Source organism: Phyllostomus hastatus, unplaced genomic scaffold (assembly GCF_019186645.2).
Source record: "Phyllostomus hastatus isolate PE091 unplaced genomic scaffold, TTU_PhHast_1.1 phas_scaffold_93, whole genome shotgun sequence".
NCBI classification, from domain to species: domain Eukaryota; kingdom Metazoa; phylum Chordata; class Mammalia; order Chiroptera; family Phyllostomidae; genus Phyllostomus; species Phyllostomus hastatus.
In genome coordinates, this window is record NW_025334042.1 from 9,607,128 (window position 1) to 9,632,696 (window position 25,569).

General features: G+C 34.9%; 1 protein-coding gene across 1 annotated transcript in view; it reads right to left on the reverse strand.

The window, feature by feature from the left end:
- Positions 1–25,569, reverse strand: part of LEMD3 (LEM domain containing 3) — a 57,872-nt gene that overhangs the window by 27,854 nt on the left and 4,449 nt on the right. The window lies entirely within an intron of this gene.

Consider the following 25,569-nt stretch of genomic DNA (forward strand, 5'->3'; position numbering starts at 1 on the left):
AGAACTAAAGAAAATCTTCCTAATCCTTGCTACTATCTGGAAAAGTAGCAAGAAACAAAATATACAAATCAAAGTAGCTGAGAATTAAGTTTCAGTATTAAACAACTTTGGATTTCCAATAATTATAAAGAGGATTTACCACTTTCTATCTAACTTCCCTATACACCTCCCCCACACAAGTTTATGGCTGAATTATATAGCACCTCTCATGATTATGATTTAGAATCTCCTCCTTATCATCTATTTTTAAATCACATGTGAAAATATTCAAAACATTGATACCTGGATCCCTACAATCCAGGTCACAACAAAAACTGAGCCTACAAAGTACTTCACATTCACCAGGTTTCCTTTCTGGGGTGCTTTTCTATTTTTATTTGAGAAAACAGGAAGTCCCATAGGAACCAGGAACTGCCTGATTCTAAGAAAGTTCATGTGTGAGACCAGTTTAACAAGGTATGATTAAAAAAAGCAAGGAAAAAAATGTATCCTACTATCATCTAAAGGGATTTGCTCATGGATTTTTAGACAATATTTTTCTATAGAGCAACAGGGTTATAATGCTAGGAAAGAAAAATTTTGAAGGAAGATCAAAAGGACTCAATAGGGGAATAGAAAGAATGATATAACTTAAAGATTAAATAAAACGTTAAGAACTGAAACATGCTTGGACTAAAAAGACATTTCTTAGTAACATTAATTTTTATTAAGTAAAATTTGAACAATTTAAAATAAAGCTATATTTAGTTAAATATACCACCAAAATATGCCCTGCCGATCTAGTTAAAATAAAAATCTGTTTAAAACTGGTCAAACAATACTAAAAAACAGATCTTGTATGTGCTCTTTATAAGAATAGTTCTAAAATATATTAAAACGTTCAATTCTAAAACACAGGTTTTAATGTCTATTTAAAAAAGCCATGCATTATTTTTGACTATATACAAAAGTATTTTTTGCCCAGATTATTAAATGGAAAACTAGCTCTTCAAGTATCACTATAAAAGTATGCTATGGACCGTAGATGTTCTCCCACAGGACTGCTCTACTGTTGAGTTTCTCATGACAGGGACCATGTGTCCTGTATGCCTAGCACTAAGCATAGGACTTGAAAAGTGCTGGTTGTGCTAGCTAAGTTAAATCCACCCTTCTTTATTCTATTCTGTGTGTTAACACTGAAGGGAAAGTGTTAAATTCTGCAGGAAGACGGAGAAGGCTATGTTCTGAACAAGTGGGAATGGAGAGAGGGGATAAGATAACAAAGAGAAAGCCAAAGAGCAGAACAATAATTCTGTTGAAAAACATTTCACTGTCCTCTGTTATCTTTCTAAATTTCTGCCTCTTGTCTAACAGGCTAAAATACCCCAGAGTGTAACATATATAAAACACCAACAATATACTTTCCATCCTACCCATTTCCTGTTAAAAAAAAAATCGCCCCCCCCCAATTTCCTATGGCAATGGTCTCCTATTAAATTAACAGAAAGACCTATAGAATTTTATAGAACTATAGAAGTAAAATGTAGCCTTGAGGTTAAGTTTTAGAAAGAAAATTAGGTCTAAAAATAGCAATTCTAACAAACCAAAGCTCTCATTTCTAAAAGAAGTATCTTTATAGATCTAATTTTAATTCTGCCAAATTATTTTAGTATTTCTAAAACTACATCAGTATCTTTTATCTCAACCAAATTACCTAAACTTTTTAATGGGAACAACACATGTTGTTAACCCTAATGAAATATTCCTTCCTCCTCTGCTTATCGGGCAACACTAAAGGAGAAACAATATTCCAAAATCACCCCACAGCAAAACTTCATTTATTCCTCTTCATTTATTAGCCTCTTTTCTAGGAGTGGACCTGAGAGTAAATTATAGTTCTTATTCTTTATCCTAAAGCAATGATAATTCCAAGTTGCTATTCAAACTTGGCTCTTCCACCCCCAAAAGGCACAACCTTTGTGTCTGTACACCTGTTACTGTCCTCTTTTATACTCTATACTAGCAACATTACTGCCTTTTCTCAAATTCTTCCCTTTGGCCATTTCTCCTTTAATTTTCTCATTCAGATTATTTCAAACCTCAAATACACCAAACTTTTCTTTGTAAATGTCCTCAATATTTTGACTTTTCTTTCATCTAAACCATCCTAATGACTGTAAAAGTAAAGTTTCTAAAAATGGTTCTTTAATTATACTACCAGACTCCTCAAAATTGTCCAGTGATTTCCCATCACATTTTGCTTCAAGGAACTAATTCTAATCTTGTGATAGTTTCCTACTGATTTACAAGACATGTTGATTCTTCTTCTCCAAACCTCTTATTCTGTCTCATCAATTCCAAAAATGTTACTAGTTTTACTGATTCTTTTTGTTAAATGTAAACTTTTAAAAAATTCTCCCAGGCTAATATCAAATTTATCAACCATTATGAATTCTCAGATAAAAGGGGGAAATGAAGTTTATCAACCAATAAATGTATTCACAAAATATGTGAATGTTGACCAAACAAATTGTTCTCCTCAGAAAGGCTTCATTTTTCACAACTGGTGGCAGTAAATGGAAGAAAAGTCTGTGGTGACCAAAGTTCTTTTACAACTCACAAAGAAAAATAAACATTTAACAAGTATTTATAAGGTAGTTTTGTGTTAGGTACCAGAAATATGGCAGTGACTAAAATAAAAAATGTCCCTACCCTCAAGAAGCTTATGTTCTAGAGGGGTGAGAAGAGACAATGAATACGTACATTTTTAAAAATGTATAGTTGTGTCAAATGCTTCTAGTGCTTTAAAGATAAAACAGTAAGAATGGTGCTTGACATGTAAGGGAAGGAAGCAATATTAATAAATAAGACGATCAGAGAAGACCATACTAAAAAGACTGCATTTGAACAGAACCCAAGGGAGCAAAAGGAACAGGCCATAGACAGAGAATCTGATGCATAACAAAGGTAAGTTGCTTCCTTAATGTAATTGTAGTTTTCACAGCTGGGCTTCAAAAAGGTGGGATTCAAATCTATGTATGACTCCGAAGCTTACATTCTTTTCATTATAGAAAAAACTACAAAAGAAAAAAAGTATTTGGTTTAAGGAAAGCATTCTTCTCTAGAACCTTCAGATCTGGAATCGTTGAACTTTAATCTCTTGATGTAATGCATGAAAAATGCCAAAAATGAGGATAAGGAGGAAAGACACTGCTGTTGGAGAATATACTATTGTATGTTGGGTGAGGAAAACTTCAAAACCAAGTTCTCTAATAGTAGTTCAGGAAAAGATTTTCCATGACATGTCAAAATACAAAGTATCCCGTGACCAACACAGGCAGCATTAATCCCTCCCCTTCTCTCTGCTGCCACGGCACTTTTTCATAATACTGCTACAAAACTTACCACAAGGCATTGTTTTCTTTAAAAACATCATAATTTTTCTGTTAAGTACCATACTACATCTAAACAACATTTTGGCTTCATCTTCCAACATAAGATACTCACAAACACATATTAAATGTTTGCCATTCACCAGGCATTATGCTAGTTGCAGGAAATTTAAACAATGAAATTACATAAACCCCATCCTCAAAAGTTCAGTCTTGAGGGCAGTAACTCTGCAGACACACGCTTTCAAAGGCAGTCCCTTTTAATTTTGTAACTCCATGACCTTAAACCTAGGTTTTAGTCTTTGGAAACTTCAAGTCATCTAGGCAGTTAAATTCAGCTGCCTAAATGAGCAATTATCTCTCTAAGTTGTACCTTTGTGCAAGCAGATATTCAAATTCTGAAATCCCATCTTCTAGTATTAATGGTTTAAAAAGAGCGTAATTATACATTAAGTAGTAGGAGGTGGTGGTGAATGGGGGACAAATGTTTCCAACAGCTGCAGAACACTGCACCTGTGTGGCAAACACTTTTGCATTTCACCATCAGCCAGACTAATCTAAAAATGGGACAGGGTGAACATTCTTTTTGCCACACAGCACATTGCACATTTGTTCTCTGAAAGTTCTCTGATTGTTTCATGGCTCTGTTAAATATACGGTCATTCTAAAAGACAGGAACTATTCACTTCAACCATACTTAATTACTGTGAATATTGAGATTAAATCAACAATCAAAACAGACAAAAGTTTTGTGGATAAGACTGTCTACTAAAGCTTGCCTAAAACTCTTGTACCATCCTGTTCTACTCATAAATAATTTGTCCATTTTAACCCTACAGATCTATCTGGATTTACAGAGGTAAAGACCTAGGTAGAGTTAATGAATGAAAGAAAAAGGAAGGAGACCAAAAACTCAAAAGCTCCTCCCTCCATTTCTCTTACCTGTAGGGCTCACAACTTTCTAGTAGCCCTGCTTTATGAGAGGCAATAATTCTGTGCTATTTCCAAATAAGTTATTCTTAAAGAATGAGTGCTCACAGCATAATTCTTTCAATTTTCTCTTTGAAATTTTTTTATAACGACAAAAATACACAGGTTCTATAAAATAAAAATTAAAAAGGCTTTAGCCCTGGCTGGCGTAGCTCAGTGGATTGAGCGTGGGCTGCAAACCAAAGTGTCGCAGGTTCGATTCCCAGTCAGGGTACATGCCTGGGTTGCAGGCCATGACCCCCCAGCAACCGCACATTGATGTTTCTCTCTCTCTTTCTCCTTCCCTTTCCTCTCTAAAAATAAATAAATAAAATCTTTTTTTTAAAAAGGCTTTAAATGTGGACATCAAAGTACTAAGAACATAATGAAAACTGAAATGTGTCTAAGAGAATAAAAGGTCAAAACTCAATTAGTTTGTGAACAGCTGTATTAATGAGTTGGCCAAAAAGTACTTTTGGCTTTTTTCATAAGATAGCTCTAGTGGTGCTTAATTGTCTTTAACTGTATTCAAAACAAATTTGTTAGACTGTATTGTGACAGCTATCATGTCAGCAAGCATTTTTTTAGAAAGGTATCAAAATTGGTGAATCTTCGTATAGCCATTTTAATAATGAAGATGGAAGAAAATAAGCAACATTTTCAGCATATACTTTATTTCAAGGTAAAAACACAACTGAAACACAAAAAAAGATTTGTGCAGTGTTGGAGAAGGTGCTATGACTGATCAAACATGTCAAAAGTGGTTTGCAAGTTTCGTCCTGGAGTATTCTCACTGGACAATGCTCCACAGTTGCATAAAGCAGTTGAAATGGATAGTGATTAAATCGAGACATTAAATGAATCAACATTATACCACGCAGGAGATAGCCAACATACTCAAAATATCCAAATCGATAAAATTATTGGTAAAATGAAAAATATGTATTTTATTTTATGGAAAAAAATATGGACTTTTTGGCCAATCAAAAAGTCCATATTTGGACTATATGGTTCATTCTTACTCTTCATCTCTATATGATAAAGAACATTATATAATCTTTTTCAACTTTGTAGTCATTTAAAATTCTCACATTTACTCACCATAAAAATGAAGATTCCCTACTTAGTGAAGAAAAAAAAATGATAGAAATTTGTCTTTATTCAAATGCTAATTACATTTATAGTTGTGTCCCACATTTGGGATCTCCGTAACAAAAACTGTGAGAAAGACTTCTTTTTTTTTTTTTTTAAGATTTTATTTATTTATTTTTAGAGAGGGAGGGGAGAGAGATAGAGACATCAATGTGTGGTTGCTGGGGGTCATGGCCTGCAACCCAGGCATGTACCCTGACTGGGAATCGAACCTGCGACACTTTGGTAGAAAGACTTCTATTCACAAACTGGCCAACAAATATTTATGGAGCATATTCTATTACGTTCTGAGAGCATGCCTCTTTAAGAGTGGTGGAGATAAACAAGGAACAAAGATATATAAATATAATCAATACCACGTTGGAGTTTAGTATAGTGTGCTTTAAGAATCAGGAGGGAGCAAATAATTTCTGCCTGCAATACATTTGAGCCTTAAAAATAAACCAAGAGTAATAAAATGAAATGAATAACCGGAAAATAAAAAATTGATGAATCTTAAAAATATGTTGCATGAAAAAAGCTTTATACAAGAGTATTCTGTGAATCCAATTATATGAAGTTTTAGAACAGGCAAAACTAATCAGTGGTGAAAAAATCAGAATAGTAATGAGGTGATGAGTACTGAGTGGACTTGAAGTTGTTGGAGTTGAATGTAATGTTCTATATCTGTAGAGATTTAAGTTACACAGCTGGATTTGTCATCAAAACTAATCTGATCATACATTAAAGATTTATGCATTTGACTCTATGCAAATTTTACCTTAAAAACACCTCAGTCTAGTTAATACTATGTATGAAATATGTAAGAAAAAAGTATCCTAATATCTTCAATTTACTCTGAAATACATTTTTTAGCAAGATAGAATAATGGATAGAGTGATGGATAAGAGATATAATAAAGCAAATACAGAAAATGTTAACTGTATAATCTAGGTGTGGGTATATGAGTGCTCATAGCACAATTCTTTCAATTTTTGATTTGAAATTTTTTACATTAAAATGCTGGAGAAAAAAGAATAAAGAACAAAACAAAAATATTTGTTGGTGGTACTAAAATCCCATCAAGAGAACTAGTAAAAGAGAATTTCAACACTTGAGTATGTTAGAGTAAAAAAAAAAACTGTTTTGAAGAGCTGCAGCTTATTGTATAAGAAAAAACGTCCTTTCACTTCAATCTAGATTCTTGACAAATCAAAAACTAAAAAATTTCCTGTTTTTAGCAAAAGAACAAAACAAAAAAAAACAAAATTAGACATTATTGTGATAAAGCTTTTGATTTTAGAAAAACCTGTATAATAAGTCTTATTTTTTAAAATTCATACAATTTACATCTTCAAATAAGATTTTAAGTTATCTTTTTTACTAAAATAATGTCAGAAACTTGGCACATAGAAACAAAGCCAAAATATAGAAGCTTATGTCTAATAATTTTTAAAAATTAAATGTTTAACACAATTTTCAAAATTACTTTCTAACAATCTTGACCAAGCGTTAATAATGTAACAACACTGGCTTCATTTACTTAAAATAAAATTATTACTAAATTAGAAAGTTAGATCACTAGCAAATCAAGAACATATATATTTTTTCACATTTACAAGACTTTAATGATAGTTTATCCCTTCCAAAAATGAACTCTGATTATTTTAATAGAGCCCCCAAGACTCAAAAAATATTTGATAGGACTATTGATTACTGAATCTAACTAGTAACTAAAATTGAAGTTCCCATTCAAAAAAATGTTTAATACAAGAGAAAACTTTAAGAAGTATTAACAGCTTACTCTACAATAGAATATAAAGTTAATACTGAATATCTCCCCAACACATACACACCTCTCTTAAGTCTTTAGACTTAAAAAAACATAAGGCTGCTGCCTCCATCTAATTTTGTCAGCTAAAGATACCCCTGTAGTTTCCTCAATGCTGGGATGAAAGGTAGTATAAGAATGTATTACATTCAAATACGAACAAACTAGTGTGTCCACATAAATTATGAGAGCTTTATCTTATTCCACTGCTTAAAGTTCAAACGTTTGAGGGATCTACTTTTTCAGTACTTTCAAAGAACTCTTGAAAACTATTTTTACACATATGTCAATTAAAGAATTATGCTACTGCACAGTGACAAGTGAATCGAGAAATAAAAGCAGGTCAACCCACAAAGGTTAGACACAAACCTATAAATAGAACCAACCATCTGTGTAATAGATAACTTGGCACCCAAAGGACTTTATGCTAATGCAATACTATAATTTATTAAACATGGTGACAGCTCACTGTGTTAAGAGATTTTAAATATTAACTGTTACATACTAGAGACTGGCTGTAACATTTCCTCAAGGTTTACACTGCAAAGAATACAAGTGAAATTGTATTCTAACAAGGTCTGTTCTGAAAGACCACTACTAAATGAGAATTTGGAGATCCAAAAAATATCTGTGACATACTGTACAACCTCTCAATGTAATAAAGCAACATGCATGTCCCATACAATTAAATACAAGAGTTCTTCTACTTAGTAACATTCTCAATCAAAATGCAGGTGTATAACATTTTCAATGACTAGAGATAATAATACATACTACCAGTATAGTCTTGTGTAGCATAGACAATATGCAAATAATAAAACTGGAGAGAGAAAACCTGCAGTGCAGTGTAAAGGCAAACAGAAGTAAAAGAATTTTTTTGATTATAGGAGTGCTCATTCCCTTCATCAAATGGGGATAAGGAGCACAGGTCTGATAAAAGGGAAAATGGCATTACACGTTATAGACAAAGCACAGAGATTGAAGTATGACTGAAATAAACATAAACTGAATTTGAAGGTAAAAAGGAAATCCCCATCACTGACTTTATGAGCAATATGCTTAAAATTTATATATTGACTTTTTGCTGGGGAAGAAACCAGACAAAAATGAAGTCACTTGAGAAACAGAAGAATTTAAGTAAGTCATCATTAGGTACAAATAAAACCACTGAATAAAACAAAATGTAAGCAGTCATTACATTCAGTAAACTAAACTAGGCTAAATAAGACTTTTGTTGGTTACAATATATGGAACCTTAAGAGTAAAATCCATGCTTCTATATAAACACAACAGCCAGAAAGTACAACATGCACTGAAATCATATCAGATTTTCACCTGTCTATATCTAACTTCTACAACTTTTACTTGTAGCAGAACAAATATGTGTGAATGAACGCTAAAAAATAATGTGTGCAATTCCCCACATTCTATTGGCTATTATAGTCAATAAATAAGCACATGCCCTTGACAAAACCTGAAACGAGAGAAATGATGATGCTATTCCCTCACCTACTCTCAGTTTCCCTGTGCCTCTTATACTGTAAATGCTTCAAACGCTTAGTATTATAACATTTAAAGATGTACTATGGGCCTTAATATTTCATTAGGTACTAAAACAGTCTATTCTTACACTGGAAGGCAAAAAAGAAACCCTGGTCTTTATGAGAAACCATATGGCAGCCTCTAAACCTAGAGGACTTAATGACATTTGTGACTATGCTTAATTTTTGCTTTATGCTCTGACTTCAAAAACCTAACTTTGTGGAACTACTATATACTAGAGTTGAAAATCTGAACCGGTCAGTAACAAAAACATTTTCTGAACCAAGTAAATAAAACTGATGTTTTAATAATACCCACTTAGTAAACACTCAAGGCATCTTAAAATTCCCAAATTATTATTAATTTCCCCACATAACACCTCTTGTTACATTCCATACAGTAAGGTGCTAAGGAATACAAGATGAAAATTCATTGTATCTTCACTAGAGAAGCTTAAGAGTATAGTAATCATCACTACTTTGGAGGATCACAGACCATTTTTAGATTTTGACCCTCTCCCCAGAAAACTGCATGTACATTAAAAAATGTGCATGCAATTTCAAGGAGTTATTATTTACCTGGACTCCATTTATAATTTCTTTAAGAGTCATGGGCCATTGGGATTAAGAAATCCTAGTCCAGTAAAATGTAAGACTTTTTTAAAATGGGAAGGTGGGGATATTTCCAAAAGAAAGCCAAAACAAATACAGTGAGATAATACAAACCATGTAGACAATATTGTATAGAAACACATCTGTGTTGGGAGTCAGATTATCTGCATTCAAATCTTGGCTGGACAAGTTTCTTTACCTCCCTAAGTCTCAGTTTCCTCATCTAAAGGGAATAACTACCTGGCTCTTAGGACTGTTTTTTGTTTGTTAGTTTGTTTATTGTTGTTCAGTTATAGCTGTCCCAATTTTCCCCCCATTGCTTTCAGGACTGTTTTAAGAAATGAAAGCATGCATGCAAAATTTAGCACAGTTCTGAGACAGACACTTACAAGTACAGACCTAGAGTCCCTTGAGTTGAATTGATTCCTAAAGTCTTTACAGTCCCAGTCCACATACACCATACACCCCTCAGAGTAAACCATCAGTTTAAGACTGTCTTTATGATCAAAAGAGCCCAACTAAAACATCTTTTCTCAAACTCCATTGCTCAAAGTAGCAAGTGACTTCCAAAACTCCTTTAAATTCAGATGATCTTACGTGCCAAAAATGTTGACTTTAAGTTTATCTGCTTTTATTCATGCAGTGTGACCTCCCTTCCTTCGGAACCAAGATTCTTTACCAAAAATAGACAAAAAGAAGAGTATGGCAACAACTCTATAGTCAATTAGAGGAAGAAAAATCTTGTAAATCAAAGCACAAAATAACTTATTTATTTACATTCCTGTTATAGCTAGCAGATTAATTTACCAGAATTTTGATTTATTATTTAAGGTCTGTATTCCTTTCTGCCCTCAAATTGTATACGCTGCTAAAGACAATTCTTGCTCTTTAAACATATGTATAGATTTTTATTTAACTACAGTACTTACACTATAGTTCTTCATCACTAAGCAACTACTGATGAATCTGTCTTTTATTCTACATTATAATCCCAACAAAATTTAACCAAAAAAACTTTAAAGAAGATAGGACATGGTTGCTTGAAAAAAATAAATAAAATTAGCAATCTAAACCAACCCAAAACTGCATTTGAACTGATATTCTGCCTAAGACAAAATTCAGGCAAGGACACGAAATCATAGTTTCTCTCATTTTCCAGCCCCTAAGTTACAGAATTTTTAAAAAGGTACCAAATATTTTTAAAGTCATCGAGTGACATTTCCTTTTTCCTTCTTGGATGGCACAGTATAATTTATACCAGTTTTGTATTAATTTGAACCTAGTACAATTTTTAAAATTTAAGGTATAAATTTTCCTCTAAGTAATCTTTAGTCTTGAAGTTACATCATTTAGATAAATTAAAAGTATCTCTCTACAATGAAAGGCTGTGAGGTAAAATGAAAAAAACATCTCTGGAGCAATGAATACTAGCTCTAACATTTATGACTTGTGATCTTACGCAAGTTGCCTTTTCTGGGACTCTAATAACCTAACGTAAAATGGGATGTTTTGTGGCTATGCACGGCAATATGAGAAAGGCATTAATAAATCTTAGCTTTTCCTTCTCTTTCCAATCCTAGCATGTAAAAAAGAGGTACTCAGTTTACAAATTAACACAATATATCACTACTCCATTCCTCATTTGTCTCTGGCATAGAGGTACTAAGGAGAAATGACAGAGTTCTTAGAATATCTGTGAGTTAGGAAGAGATGAAAAGGAAGACCCCAAAGCAAGGTTCCTGCCAAAAATCTTTTATAATGCCTTCATTTTCACTAAATGCCAAAAATTTCACTAATCAAGGACAGAGTCTCAGTCAATAAAGATCTTGTATTTAAAGTACAATTGTTGGGAACCGCCCTGACTGGTATCAGAGGCTGAAACCCCCGCCTAGCTAAGGCTAAGGGAACGCCCTTGGAACTGTAACCCGGCAAGGAGACAAAAGCTTATCTCCCTGGTAGGAATGCTGCTTCTGCTGCTTTGTTCATAACTGAACCCCAAAAAGCTTGGTCGGTTAGCCAAAGACGGGTAAGATTCCCCACGGGGGGAACGACCTAAGCCAGGCACGATCACTTTGGGAGGCCCCCCAAAAGAAGGACTTGGGGGGCTACAGCAAAAGGGGGTGATGGGCCCTCGCTCCTCGGCTTTGACATAGCCTGAGTCCTCATGTCTGGGAGAAAATCTCCTTATCTCTTGGTTACCTTAGTTCCCTTGCTCCACCTAAGCCTGAAACAATGACAGGGTGGTGCAGCTCGGTACTAAGAAGTGCGGATTCCCCAGGGTGATCAGGCCTAAGAAAGAACATGTAAATTACTGTGAAACCTTCTTTGTTTAGAATGCTCTCAGTTGAATGAGAAGGGTCTTAGGAGGAAGTTAGTTTGTTCCTCAGTCTTACAGCTCTTTGACCCCAACTCAATAGACCGGCAGAGTTCTTTGTTTTCTATAGTTCCTTACTTCCCTCTAATGAGTACTGTACTTTACCTGAATTATTATGCAAAATGAGCCTAATAAAAGCAGGTATGGACGGTAAATCAGCGTGCTCCCCACTAGGGGGGGTGGCCATTTCGTCCCTACTTCCTCACAGAAACTAGTCTGTCTCTGTGCATGTGGTGTTTTTTCTCGCGTGTTTATCATCGAGCCATCCACAGCGTTCCGTGGTCACTGCTGGCCGGTGACCCACGCGCAACATACAATCATCTCTAAGATTAAGGGGCTTTTTTTTTACCAGTTGGTAGTTGGGTCAGTCATTTAAACATTATAACTGATCCCCTGACATTCACTATGAATGTTTTGAAAACAAATTTTAAAATATAAACAGTATATATAATTTCCTTACAGCATGCTGTAAGTAGTGGTTCTCTGCTCTTTAAGTAAAAGAACGCCTTCATTAATATCCCCACAATATTTTTGTATTAATACTAAGAAAATATGACAAAATTCTACTGTAAATATAATTTTTATATAATTATAGCAATATTGATATGCAGTTGAAAAGTACTAGTGCAAAATAAGAGGGGAAAATCATTTGTTAGATTCTCAGACAATACTTTGTAATGCACTTTCCCAAAATGTTCTTAGACAATTAAGAACTACTGACATAAATTCTAACCAAAAAATGTAGGCAACTCAACTACTACACATATAAGGATGAAGGATAATTTAGAGAAGCCAGGCTAAACTGATTTCTCTGTTTAGCCTAGAGAGATCAGGCTAAACAGATTTAGCCTGATTTAAATCTGGCTAAAGATTTAAAGGATCTTTAAATCTTTAAAGATCCTTTAAAGATCCTTTAAGGATTCCACTGCCTCAATCCTTACTAAATAAAGATAATCACATTTTATCAAATTTTAGCATAAAATTATATAATTGTATTATCAGGATTCTACAACTAATTCAAGTGGCTTTCCCTGACATTTAACTAAAAGTAATCGAAGTAATAAATGGAGTTGATTTGGTAAAGGGGAAGGTGTATGAAAGTGGAATGCAATATAATACAATCATTAGAGAATGGGCTTTTTAAGTCATTCAGTCAACAACACAATTCTATAACTCCCCTCTCTGATCTGTAACCTTGGACAAAGAGATTAATCTAATCCTCCATTAAAATCCCTCAATTGTAAAATGATATAAAAAGTGCTTAAGACAAAATGTCTTTATGCTTTATGCTTTAAACTTACTATTTATAGGGCATTATGCTAAGTGAAGTAAATCAAAGAAAAAAAATAATTATCTCACTTGTATGTGGTATCTAAAACAAAACAAAACAAAACAAAACAAAAACAAACTCATAGATACTAAGAATAGACTGCTGTTTGCCAGAGGTGGGGTAGGGGGTTGGATGAAATGGGTAAAGGTCGTCAAAAGGTACAAACTTCCAGTTATAAGATAAGTAAGTTCCTGAAGATGTAATGTATGGTGACTATTGTTACTAATACGTGCTATACTATGTATTTGAAAGTTGCCAAGAGAATAGATCTTAGAAGTTCTCAGCACAAGAAAAATAACTGTAATAAAGTGTAGTGATAGATGTTAACTAAAATTTGCTGTGGTAGTAATTTCACAATGTACACATATATCAAATCACTAAGCAGCTAAAATTAATACAATGTTTTATGTCAATTAAATCTCAATTTTTAAAAAATGAATTACTGAGCACCTAGATTTTTAGCTAAGGTCATAGAACAGTAGAAAACTTAGCCCAGTTATGAGGACAGGAATTAAGAAATGAAAAAGTATAACAAACAAAGATAAAGAGCCAAAAATAAACTTGCTTCCTCCTCATCCAACTTCCACAGAACATGATCCACTGCTCTTAGGATCCAAAACTTAAACCAATACTACATTACATTCATGCTAAAATAGGCTTCTATGTATGGGCTAGCTTAGGAACTTAAACTTAAAAACAGTGAGTTAAACATATTCTAAGTTCAAACAACTATTTTATATGTGAACTATATTAATAAGACTAATTTCACCTGTTTCTTTTTTACTTTTTAATATGGCCACTAGAAAAACTAAATTTACAAGTGGCTTATATTATATTTTTATTAGCTCTGGTCTAAACAAATCACATCTTTGATTGTTTCAAATGCAAAATGAGATGAAAATTCCATTATGTGCTTCATATAAATTGTTCAGGAGACTAAAATCCTACTGTACTTTAAATTCCTTATACTTTAGGAAGTATGATTTTTAATATCCCATTTATCAAATCCACTTTATTATTTTATACCCCCAATCTCTTGATTACCCCATTCAATTTACTGCCTATTCAAAGAGACACACCTCAACTTCCCACTTTAGCAATAAATAGTACTCATGTTACCTTGCAAACTACTGAATGAAGAACAGCATGTGACAAGACCATCCTTCTCTACCAGCTGCATGCACTGCCTGTTGTTCTTCAGATACTGTTAATACAAGCTTACTCTAAGATCAGTACACATTCCTAAGAAAATGTTTTTCTGTCTCAAATTCACTACTATATTTTGGACTAAAGCAACATATCCCATCTTTGACTTCCCTATCAGCAAATCTACCTTCGAATGTACAATGAGGCTAAAATCTAGTTTCAAATTGTGCACCATAAGCTATTAAATAAATATAACTGAAAAAATAAGAATATTCTTTTTCAGAGCCTAGAGATAAGGCACCAACTGGTAATATAAAAAGATGACTCTTTTTATCTGCTCAGACAGCTTGAGAGAAAGGTGTAAAAATACTGATAAGGACTATAAATTTAACCTACTCTCCTATCACTTATTAACATTACTGACAGGACATGCCATAGTGCTGAACATGTGTTACTTAAATGAGACTACTACTGTAGCTGGGAAATTCTAACTTACAGTATGAAAAAATATAGTTATATATCACTTGAAATTCCTTCAAAGCATTTCCATGAACATCATCACATTAGTTCCTACAAAAGTCATTGGGTAGAAATAGGTTGACTTTTTTTTTCTACCCCCTCATTTGACAGATGCCAAGGTCCAGAGATTATGAAATGACTTACCTACCCAAATAAAGTTTGTAGGTGAGAAAAGATGCCTAAGAAAATCTACTGCTGCCTGGTGGTTAAGATTGTGGACTCTGAAGTCACGCTGTGGGTTCAGGTGCTGGCTCTAAAACTTAGTAGCTGTGGGATTGCAGACAAGACACTTGTAATCTTATTCCCTTTATATTTCAGTTTTCTCATGAAGATAATATAAACTTTTTCCCCCATGAAAATTAAGATAATTGCTCACACATAGAAATTCTCAACAAATGCTTTTATCACTTAAAGCTTTAGAATCTGAAAGAAGGAATGTTTGAAAATGATGGTTTAAAAAAAACAAGACTTTTTGGCATAAACATAAGAATATTTCTAGAACCTCTGGAACCATAATCATAAACACTTCATGTTGATAACATTTTAATTTTTGGCAAACTCGCTCTGCATGTCTCTTCCTTTACTTTATAATTACTTCAAAAAACCTCCAAGAAATGAAACTATTTCTTTTGTGTAGAGTACACACTTGGTAAAGTATACCACAGGACATACTCAAATTTGCAGAATCTAATCTTTAAAGTTGTTTCCCAAGTCACAATACACAAATATGAAATAACACTGCACTGTAACCAAATCTTAATTCTGAAAACTAGCTAGTGCATAAATATTTTTTAAAATGAATAGAATGCCACCACTATGTATAGGGAAGGGAGGCAGTGTCTGGGGAAGAGTGTCACTTGTATCATTCTAGAAAGTCTATACTCATAGTATTACTTGGCACATGGCAAGTGCCCAATAAATAATTTATGAGTAAGTATATAGATAAATAAATAGAAGAAACTTAATAAATATTTCTTCAAGTGAACTAAACAAACAAGAAGCATTTTGTGATACCATGGGAGGCACCCTTATAAACCTAAGTCATTCATAAGGCTGGCCATAGCTCTAAAGCCATAGCCCAGGGACTAGAAGAAACAGATATTCTAAAATTTCCCCCTCCTAATCAATTTCAATGGCCTTTTCTTTATGTAAACTTAAAAAATTATACCTAGGTGAATTCCTACAGAGCAAAGCTTCCTTTATACGTATAAAATGCTTTCGGGAATTAGCCACCATAAGCAAATTCTTTCTATATATACATATTGATATGTATAAAAGGAGTCTCTAATTGCAAAACAAAATAATGTTCTGATATGTGTTAAAATGCTCATTGCTAACAAAGGATTTTTTTTCTATTCATGTCACATTCAGGGCAGAAGAGCAATTGTTGGTACATACTTATCACTCAATTAGTTTAGAACAGCTGAACTCGACTCTTGCATAGCTTTGCATGCAAGCCTTATTCCTAAATGTTAGCTTGCCATTTGATATCAACATGGCTATAAAGATGAATTCAGAAGTCATCTTGCAAAAAAATTTTAAACAAAACTCTACAGGCATAGATAGAGCAATAAATCTGTTACCCAAACAAAAGTAATGGTATAATTTTAAACTCTATACCTCTAAGGAAAAAAAAAATTAAGACAGTGTAAAAGTAATACATGATGGCTTCCACACAATAGATCTGTTTTCCTATTTTCAGACATTATTACCTCCATTAGCACAAATTTTCATAATCTTTTTTAAAAGTTAATTTTCTGGGCACATGCCTGGGTTGCAGGCCAGGTCTCCAGTGGGGGCCATGTGAGAAGCAATCACACATTGATATTCATTCTCTCTCTCCCTGTCTCTCTCCCTGTCTCTCTCCTTCCCTCCCTCTCTCTCTCTCTCTCTCTCTCTCTCTCTCTCTCCCCCCTTCTCTTCCCCTCTCTAAAAACAAATAAAATCTAAAAAAAAAAAGATTTCTTTAAAAAAAAAGTTAATTTCCTTAGAAATATAGTTACAACGGAATGATGGCAAACATGTAAAACTTAACTACAAAATGTAAGATATATAAATATTAGAAAGTAAAACCTATTGTTAAAGGTATATATTTTTTAACCAATCACTTGTGTGATTCAGGTTAAAGCATGCATTATTAAAACAACGTAATTCAAAGATTATTCAAATATACTGCTGCTGGCTCACTTTAAAATCTGTTAAAAATAAATTGAGTATAAAAGTCAAAACCTGAAGTTATGAGGCAATAATTGTTATAAGAATTTCCACATTTGGGATAGATTTCCAGATTAAATGGCACAAATATTTAGTGTACAATAAATCAATACAGTATTAGAATAAAGATATACATTAGCAATATATTTTTTATAAATAAGTTACTACTACAGTTTACCATATATTGGAGATTTCTGGTAGTTTAAGTTATACTTTATTTTTAAACTACTTATAAACCAGATTAAATACCTCTTTGCACTGAGTTTCTTTTATTTATATAAAAATATTTTTCAGATAAAGTTAATATAGAATAATTAATGAGCAAGAAGAAACTAGTTTTAAAACAACACAACTCTACTGAGGAACTATGAAAATATCTAATTTTTTAAGTGCCCCTAATCCCTGAAATTGTATTCCCACTGAAACAAATATATGTATAGGGAAAATACATATAAAGTTTATTTAAAAGGAACAAAAAGGGGAGAACAAATGTACTATACTTAAAGGTCTTTACCATTTTGAGAATTAACAATGAAAAACACAAGTTTTAACGTGGTAATGCAAACCAGAAGACTACTTCCCCCACCAGATTTGAGACTGTGCAAATCTCTTAAAAATTAGAAATAGTATCATACGTTTTATAGTTTTACCTATTATATACTTTGTATTATATTAGATTGCCCCCCCTCATATATCAACACAATCTAAAACCTTAAGTTAGGAAAAATAGTTCCATATGAACTCCTAATTGCTGAGAGTATAAATTTGTACTTTCTTGTCCTGAAGTTGATAGGCTTCATAGATTATTTCTGGTACATCTAGGATTTCATGCGTTACTCTGCTTCACACATCCATATCTTTCATAATTTTCTTGATAATAACAATAGAGAATGTACAAAGTTCTTATGTACTTACACATATTAAAAAGCAATCAATCTAGTGGACTGGTTAAGAGCAGACTGGTTAAGAGCAACTGAGTCTAAATACTGTCTCTACACTTACCAGCCACATGATCGTGGGCAAGTTACTTAACTTCTCTGTGTCTTGGTTTCTATATCTACAAAATGGGATACATACCAGTCTCATGAAGATGAAGTAACAGCTTTAGTATCTTAGTATCTCACACAGGTTGCTTACATAGGGTTAGCTGCTACTATTATTATTATGTGTTGTATACAGAGACAAGTACTTTACACAAATTAATTCCCACTTAACTCTGTTCTACAGATGATGATATTGAGGTTTACAGTAGTTCAGCAACTTGCCTTTAATAAAAATGCTAGCACGTAGAAGGGTCAATATTGACTCCAAATCCTGATAGCTGTGTTTCCTCAAAAGAGGCTCCATGGATATTCTCATGAGGAATCCACAGTTTTTGCTCTAATGATTTTTAAGTTATTCTAAAGATAACTTTCAAATGAAAATTTCCAGAGTAGCTTTTAATTTCTTAAATCATCAAACTGGGATATTCAAACCATGGTATTCCCAGGAATTTTTCCATACATAGTAGCCAACTTTGAGGAACTTCAAATGTAATATTCAGCTTTCACTCTTTAAGGATCACAGCGTAGCCGTGGCTCAGTGGACTTCGAACCAAAGAGTCGCTGGTTCGATTCCCAGTCAGAGCACATGCCTGGGTTGTGGGCCAGGTCCCCAGTGTGTGTGTGCCTGGGGTGGGGTGGGGGTGGGGGAGGGGGAACTGGGGGAGTTCGGGGGGGCTCACACATCAATGTTTCTCTCCCTCTCTCCCCCCCTTCCATTCTCAAATAAATAAGAAAAAAACAAAATATTACAAAAAAAGAATGACAGCATAAACTATTTTTCAACATTTTCATGTCTATTTCATTATATGTTGGGAACCACCCTGCCTGCTTTCTGAAGCTGTAACCCCACCATGGCTAAGGCTGAGTGAGAGACCTTGGGACCATAAGCCACTAAGGAGACAAAGCTCAACTCCCAGGCAGGGCCACTACCTCTGCCCTCTTTTACTTCACCCTGCTTGGCCCCCAGGCAGATGACTGGTTAGCCAATGACAGGTAAGATTCCTCAAGGGAGGGACAACCTAAGATGGGCACAGTCTTCCAGGGGCCCTCAGGGAAGGACTTGGGGGGGCTACAGAAAAAGGGGGTGATGGACCCTAGCCCCTTGGCTTTGACACAGCCTGAGTCCTCATTCTGTCTGTGAGAGGTCACCTAATCTCTTGGCTGCCTTACTTCCCCTGCCTGACTTAAGCCTGAAACAATGCCAGAGGTGGGTGTAGCCCTGTGGTAGAAAGGGCAGGTTCCCTGGGGCGATCAGGCCTAAGAAAGAATGCATAAAATCCTGTGAGACCTGCTTTACTAAGAATGCCCTCAATTTTCTGATAAGGGTCCAAACATGAAATGAGTTTGTTTCCCAAAGTTTTATAGCCCTTTAGCTAACTGACCCTGACTCAGAATAAGCCCTCATAGTTCTCTGAATGCTATGTATTGTTTGATCCTTACTGCCTGACAATGATGATGAGCTTTACCTGTATTCCTGTGCACACTGAACCCTATAAAAGCCCATTGAGGAACAGGCTCCTGGCCCTTCTCCTTTGAGAGATGGGCCACCTTTCCTCCCCAAGCAGACCGTATCTTGGTAGACTTATTCTCATCTGTGGTGGACAGGGAGCGGGGAGAGGGGGGGCTATACAGGCAGAGCCACCCCACAATTATAGATACCAAATGTCAGGCCTTTCGGTTAGTCTAATTACTTGAAAAAGTAAAAATATACTTTTAAAAATACTCTGGCACCCCAAAGGTATGGCATACCTTTAGTAAACAGTGCTAGAACTCACATTGAGCACTAGACTCTCTTTAATCCAATTATGTAACTACAAAAGCCTACCGGACATTTCTACTTGAACAGTTAAAAAAATAAACCCCAAATAAATCCATTTTCTCTGTACCACCTTTCCCCAAACAAAAATCCTTTTTCACATCTCTAATTCTTCTCAATGGTATCCCTAGTCTATCAACCATCCAGGCTCATGACCACAGAATAATCCTTGACTCCTCTCCTTTATTCTCTCTATCCAAACAGTCACCAAGTATTTCTGTCTTTGAATAGATTCTCTCAACCACAGACTCTACTTCATCCCTGTAGTTATAAACCTCCTTTAGGTTTTCATCACTCCAAGTCTGCCTCTAGTGCCTATCACCCCATTTCTTCTCTCCAATTCTGTCACTCCATTATCTATACCACCACCAGTTTATCCTTCTTAAAAAAAAAAAAAAAATCAATTTGACCATACTAGTCCTCTACTTTAAAACCTCCATGGATTCTCATTGCTCAACCTACAGAACACAGTCCAAATTTGGAATCAGGGCTTTTGATCACCTGACATTGATCCAACTCACAGCAAACATTTCATTTTAAAAGTGTGGCACTTAAAGATATCATATAATATCTTATATGTTTCTTAACCATTTCCTGTGACTATTATTAGTGAAGTAGAGGATTCTGCAGGAATTAGATTTCTTTTGTATCCTTCCCACTACAGAGTATTAAGTTAGGTACTGACCAGTTAACCAATTCCCGAGTTAGATAATGAGTTAATCAGTGCATGTATATTGGGTACCTGATAGGTGATCATTTGTTCAATAAATATTTACTGAGTAATAAATCTGTGCCAAGAATACATGTGACTTCCATCTACTAAGTGATTTCCATATGCCAGGCAACAACACATTAATGTTATATATGTTATATATATGTTATATACATTAAATGTTATATACATTATCTCACATAATGCTTAAAGCCACCTGAAGGCTGCTATTATGATCTTCATTTTTAATATGAGGCAAGTGAATATCGAGTAAAGTCACAGGTATAAGAGACAGAAATAAAAGTCAAACTCGGAAATTGTGAAAAGCCTGTGCCCTTTACCAGTGTATTCAATTCCCTACAGAGATATTACTTAAAGGACACAGAGGACACACACAATTGTAATACACTGCAATAAATGCTATGGAATGATGCATAAGATCTTATTTAAGCAAAGAATGATGGGTAAACTCTAGGGTAAAGAAGGGAGAGAAGATATGTACAGGTGACACTTAAAAAAACAAAAAACAAAAAACAAATAAATAGTAAATAGAGAGTAACAAACAATCCCAAAGAAGGGAATAATGTACAAAGGCATAAAGATACAAAATTTCTCGATGTATTCAGTGAATGCCAAGTAGTGTTTCAGAAAGTTCCAATGCTCCAGAAAGTAAAGTTCGATAAGAGGGACTGGTAGGAAATGAAGGTAGAAAAAGCAGGTAGAGTCATATTGTGAATTGTTTAGCCAAGGATTTTAGATTTTTATCCAATTAGAGAAAGCAACTGAGTAATTTTAAGCAAGAGAGTGAAATATTGCAGTTATGTTTTAGAAATATTCCTCTGGCACAGAAAAATGGACTGAAAGAGCTACAGCCTAGACGCAAGAACGCCTGTCAGAAGGCTACTGAAACAGTTCAGGCTATAGCACTGGTGGCAAACACAAGGCCCACGGGCCGAATCCAGCCCTCTACCTTGTTTTATCCGGCCTGGCACCTTGTTTCTAAGCAGTGGCAGCACCAAGTACCATACCCCTAGTTAAGGAGTAGTTACATTTATACAGTCCAAAAATTACATTTGGCCCTTTGAAGACAACCATGAGGCTCATGTTGCCCCCAGTGAAAATGAGTTTGACACCCCTGGGCTAGAGACTAACATAGAGCAGTGGTGACTGGAGAAACAGACAGATTCAAAAGACATATAGGATATGGAACTACAGGGCTCAGTAACCAATTAGATTGAGGTTTGAGGTTTGGCAGGAAGATGCAGGAAAGGAAGAAATCCAAGCAAATCAAGGTTTCTAGCTTAAGTACTGGTGGATGGAAGTACCATTAACTAAAACGGGTAACAGGACTTCTAGCCAAGATGGAGGCATAGGCAGATACACTTTGCTTCCTTGCACAACCAAAAGGACAACAAAAAATTTAAAAACAAAAAACAACCAGAACTGCCAGAAAATCAAACTGTATGGAACATGGAAGTCCGACAACCAAGGAGTTAAAGAAACATTCATCCAGACTGGTACGAGGAGTGTAGCGGACACATGGCAAGGCAGCAGACCGGGTAGGCAAGACAGTGGCTGGTAGACCAGGAGCTTGCACATTCATGTGCGGATAAGCCAGAAGAAACAATTAGGGAGGAAGACAGACTACACAACCCATGGGTTCCAGCACAGGAAACTAAAGTCTCAAAACTTCTGGCTTTAAGAACCTGTGGGGATTGCAGTGGTGGGAGAAACTCCCAGACTCACAGGAGAGTCTGTTGTAGAGACCTACAGGGTTCTAGAATGTACACAAACCCACCCACCCAGTAATCAGCACCAGAAGGGCCCAATTTGTTTGTGGATAGCAGGGCAAGAGCCAAGCAAGCAACATTGTTATGACCCCTCCCCCACATACAGTGCCATAACCTAGTGAAGTGGGTTACCCACCCTGGTGAATACCTAAGGTTCCACTGCTTACAACATAACATATACACCAAGACAAAGAAATATGGCCCAAATGAAAGAATGTATCAAAACTAAAAGAACTAAGCGATGAGTAGAGCCAAACTATCAGATACAGAGTTCAAAACACTGGTAATCAGAATGCTTACAGAAATGATTGAGTATGGCTGCAAAATAGAGGAAAAAGTGAAGACTATACAAAGTAAAATAAAGAGAAATATACAAGGAACCAACAGTGAAGGGAAGGAAACCGAAACTCAAAGCAACGATTTGGAACAAAAGGAAGAAATAATTACTCAACCAGAACAGAATGAAGAAATAAGAATTTTAAAAAATGGGGAGGGGCTTACAAACCTCTGGGACCATTTTAAACGTTCCAATACCTGAAACATAGGGGTGCCAGAAGGAGAACAATAACAGCAAGAAATTGAAAACTTATTTGAAAAAATAATGAAGAACTTTCCCAATGTGTTAAAGGAAACAGACTTTCAGGACACCAAGAAGCTCAGAAAATCCCAAAGAAATTGGACCAAAGGAAGAACACACCAAGACACATCATAACTACATTACCCAAGATTAAAGATAAGGACAGAATCTTAAAAGCAAGAGAAAAGGAGACAATTACTAAAAAGGAGTTCCCACAAGACTGTCAGCTGATTTCTCAAAAGAAACCTTGCAGGCAAGCAGGGGCTGGAATGAAGTATTCCAAGTAAAAGGCAAGGACCTACATCTAAGCTTACTCTATTCAGCAAAGCTCTCAATTAGAATGGAAGGGCAGATAAAGTGCTTCCCAGGTAAGGTCAAGTTAAAGGAGTTCAGCATCACCAAGTCCTTATTATATGAAATGTTAGAGGAACTTCTCTAAGAAAAGGAACATCAAAACTATGAACAGTAAAATGACAAACTCAGAGCTATCAAAAACTGAACCTAAAAAAAAAACAAACTAAGCAAATAACTACAACAGAATCACAGAAATGGAGATCACATGGAGGTTATCAGCAGCGGGGTGGGGAGAATAGGGGTAAAGGAACAGAGAATTAGAAGCATAATTGGTAGGCACAAAATAGTCAGGGAGAGGTTAAGAATAATATACGAAATGGAGAAGCCAAAGAACTTATATGTTCAACCCATGGACATGAACTAAGGGGGGGAATGCTGGTGGGAGGAGGGTGCAGGGCAGAGACGGAGAAATGGGAGAAAAACAATGGGACAACTATAACAGCATAATGAATAAAATATACTTAAAAAAACTAAAACAGGTAACAAGCGGAGAAATGAGGTGGAAGTATATAAAGCTGATGAGTACAGATGGTTTTGGTACTCCTGGTATATCCAAAAGTCATCTAATAAATAATTCAATCTAGAACTCAGGAGAGAAAAAGCTAATGTGAAAATACAAAATTGGAAGGTATAAGCTAGGAGGATGGATAAAACTGCCTAGGGAAACTGTACAAAAGAACAGAGCCAAAAGTAAGTAATCCAGAGACTACCATATTTAAAACAAAGGTGAACTGGAGTAAATAAAAATGAGGAAGGAGAGAGTGGCAATATAGAAGTTTGGAGAGTTTTGTGAATGGAGTTCTCAGTGCATTAAAGGTATGGAAGAGACGAAGATAAGAACTTGAAGTCTTTCTTGGATTAGGCAACTGAGTAGTTGATGACTTGAGGCAGAGAGGAATGGATAGTAAAGAAAGCTAAACTATAGAGGGGTTGAGTGAATGGCAGAGGAGGAAAGGGATATTAATCTTGGCAAGAAGAGAATAAAGGGCTGAAGAACATTTTCAGGATGGTAGAGATTTTAGCATTTTTATAGGTTTATAGAGGAACTAGTAGAGAATGAGATTTTTTATTTGGCTTTCGTACTTAAACTTAATACATGGAAAGTTACCCATGATACACCATTAAGTAAAAAAACAAGTTTCAGAATATGTACAGTATAATGTCACTTAAAATAAAATTCAGACTCCTTTCTACGGCCCTTAAGGCCTTTAGGTCATTTATGACCTAGCCCATGCCTACTTCTGACTTCATCATATGCCATTCCCCAGCCACACTGGCCATTCTATTCTGATGCTTCAATATGTTAAACTTGTTTTTTTTGCATCAGGGTCTTCACACTTGCTGTTACTTCTGCCTAAAATTCTCTTCTCCCTATGCCTGGCTAGTTCCTGTGAGCCATTCAAATCTCAATTCTCTTTAGAGAGGCCTGCCCCAACTGTTTGTAATAGCACATTGCCCCCTAGCCCAGCCTCCAAAGTTACTATCATTACTTTGTCTTAGCAACTATCACTATCTGAAATTTTTGTTTATTTGTCCATCTTCCCCATCAGAAAATAAGCTCCATGAGAAAAGAGATTTCATCTGTCTTGTTCAACACACATCTCTGCTGCTTGGCACATAGTAGGCATTCTGTTGTTGAATGAAAATGTACACACATGTATATATATAAATGTATGCATTACCTGGAAAACGTTAAGAAGGTTCTTAAAAGATTGTTATTTTAATTTATATTGAGGTGATTATGAGACTAAGAGAGGTATACAATACCTATTCATTTTTTGCTTCATAGATCTCTATCCACACTTCCTACTAAAATCATGTCTTTTGTAATTAAAAACCAGTATCTAAATAATGATATGAGCCTAAGATAGTCAATTCTGCCTATTTTCTTTTGATGGACTGTCATGATCTGACTGTAGACTGATCTTTGAGTTATTTTGGTAGGGCAGTTCAAAGTTACAATCTTAAAACTTAGAACTGAAAAAAACTTAGAGATCATCTAATCCAACCCCACAATTTTACAGATGAGGAAGTAGAAACTCATAGTAATTTAATTAATAAAATTAGGCATTCATGAAAACATTTCAAAGACCAAATGATTAAGAACTACTTAAAAGGCTAATCTATTACATGTTATACATAATTTAAATAACTAATAAAAACTTACTAAAGCTTACTCTCACATATAACCTATAATCTTCTGGTGAATAATTACTCAAAGTAAAACTATTCCCTTAAG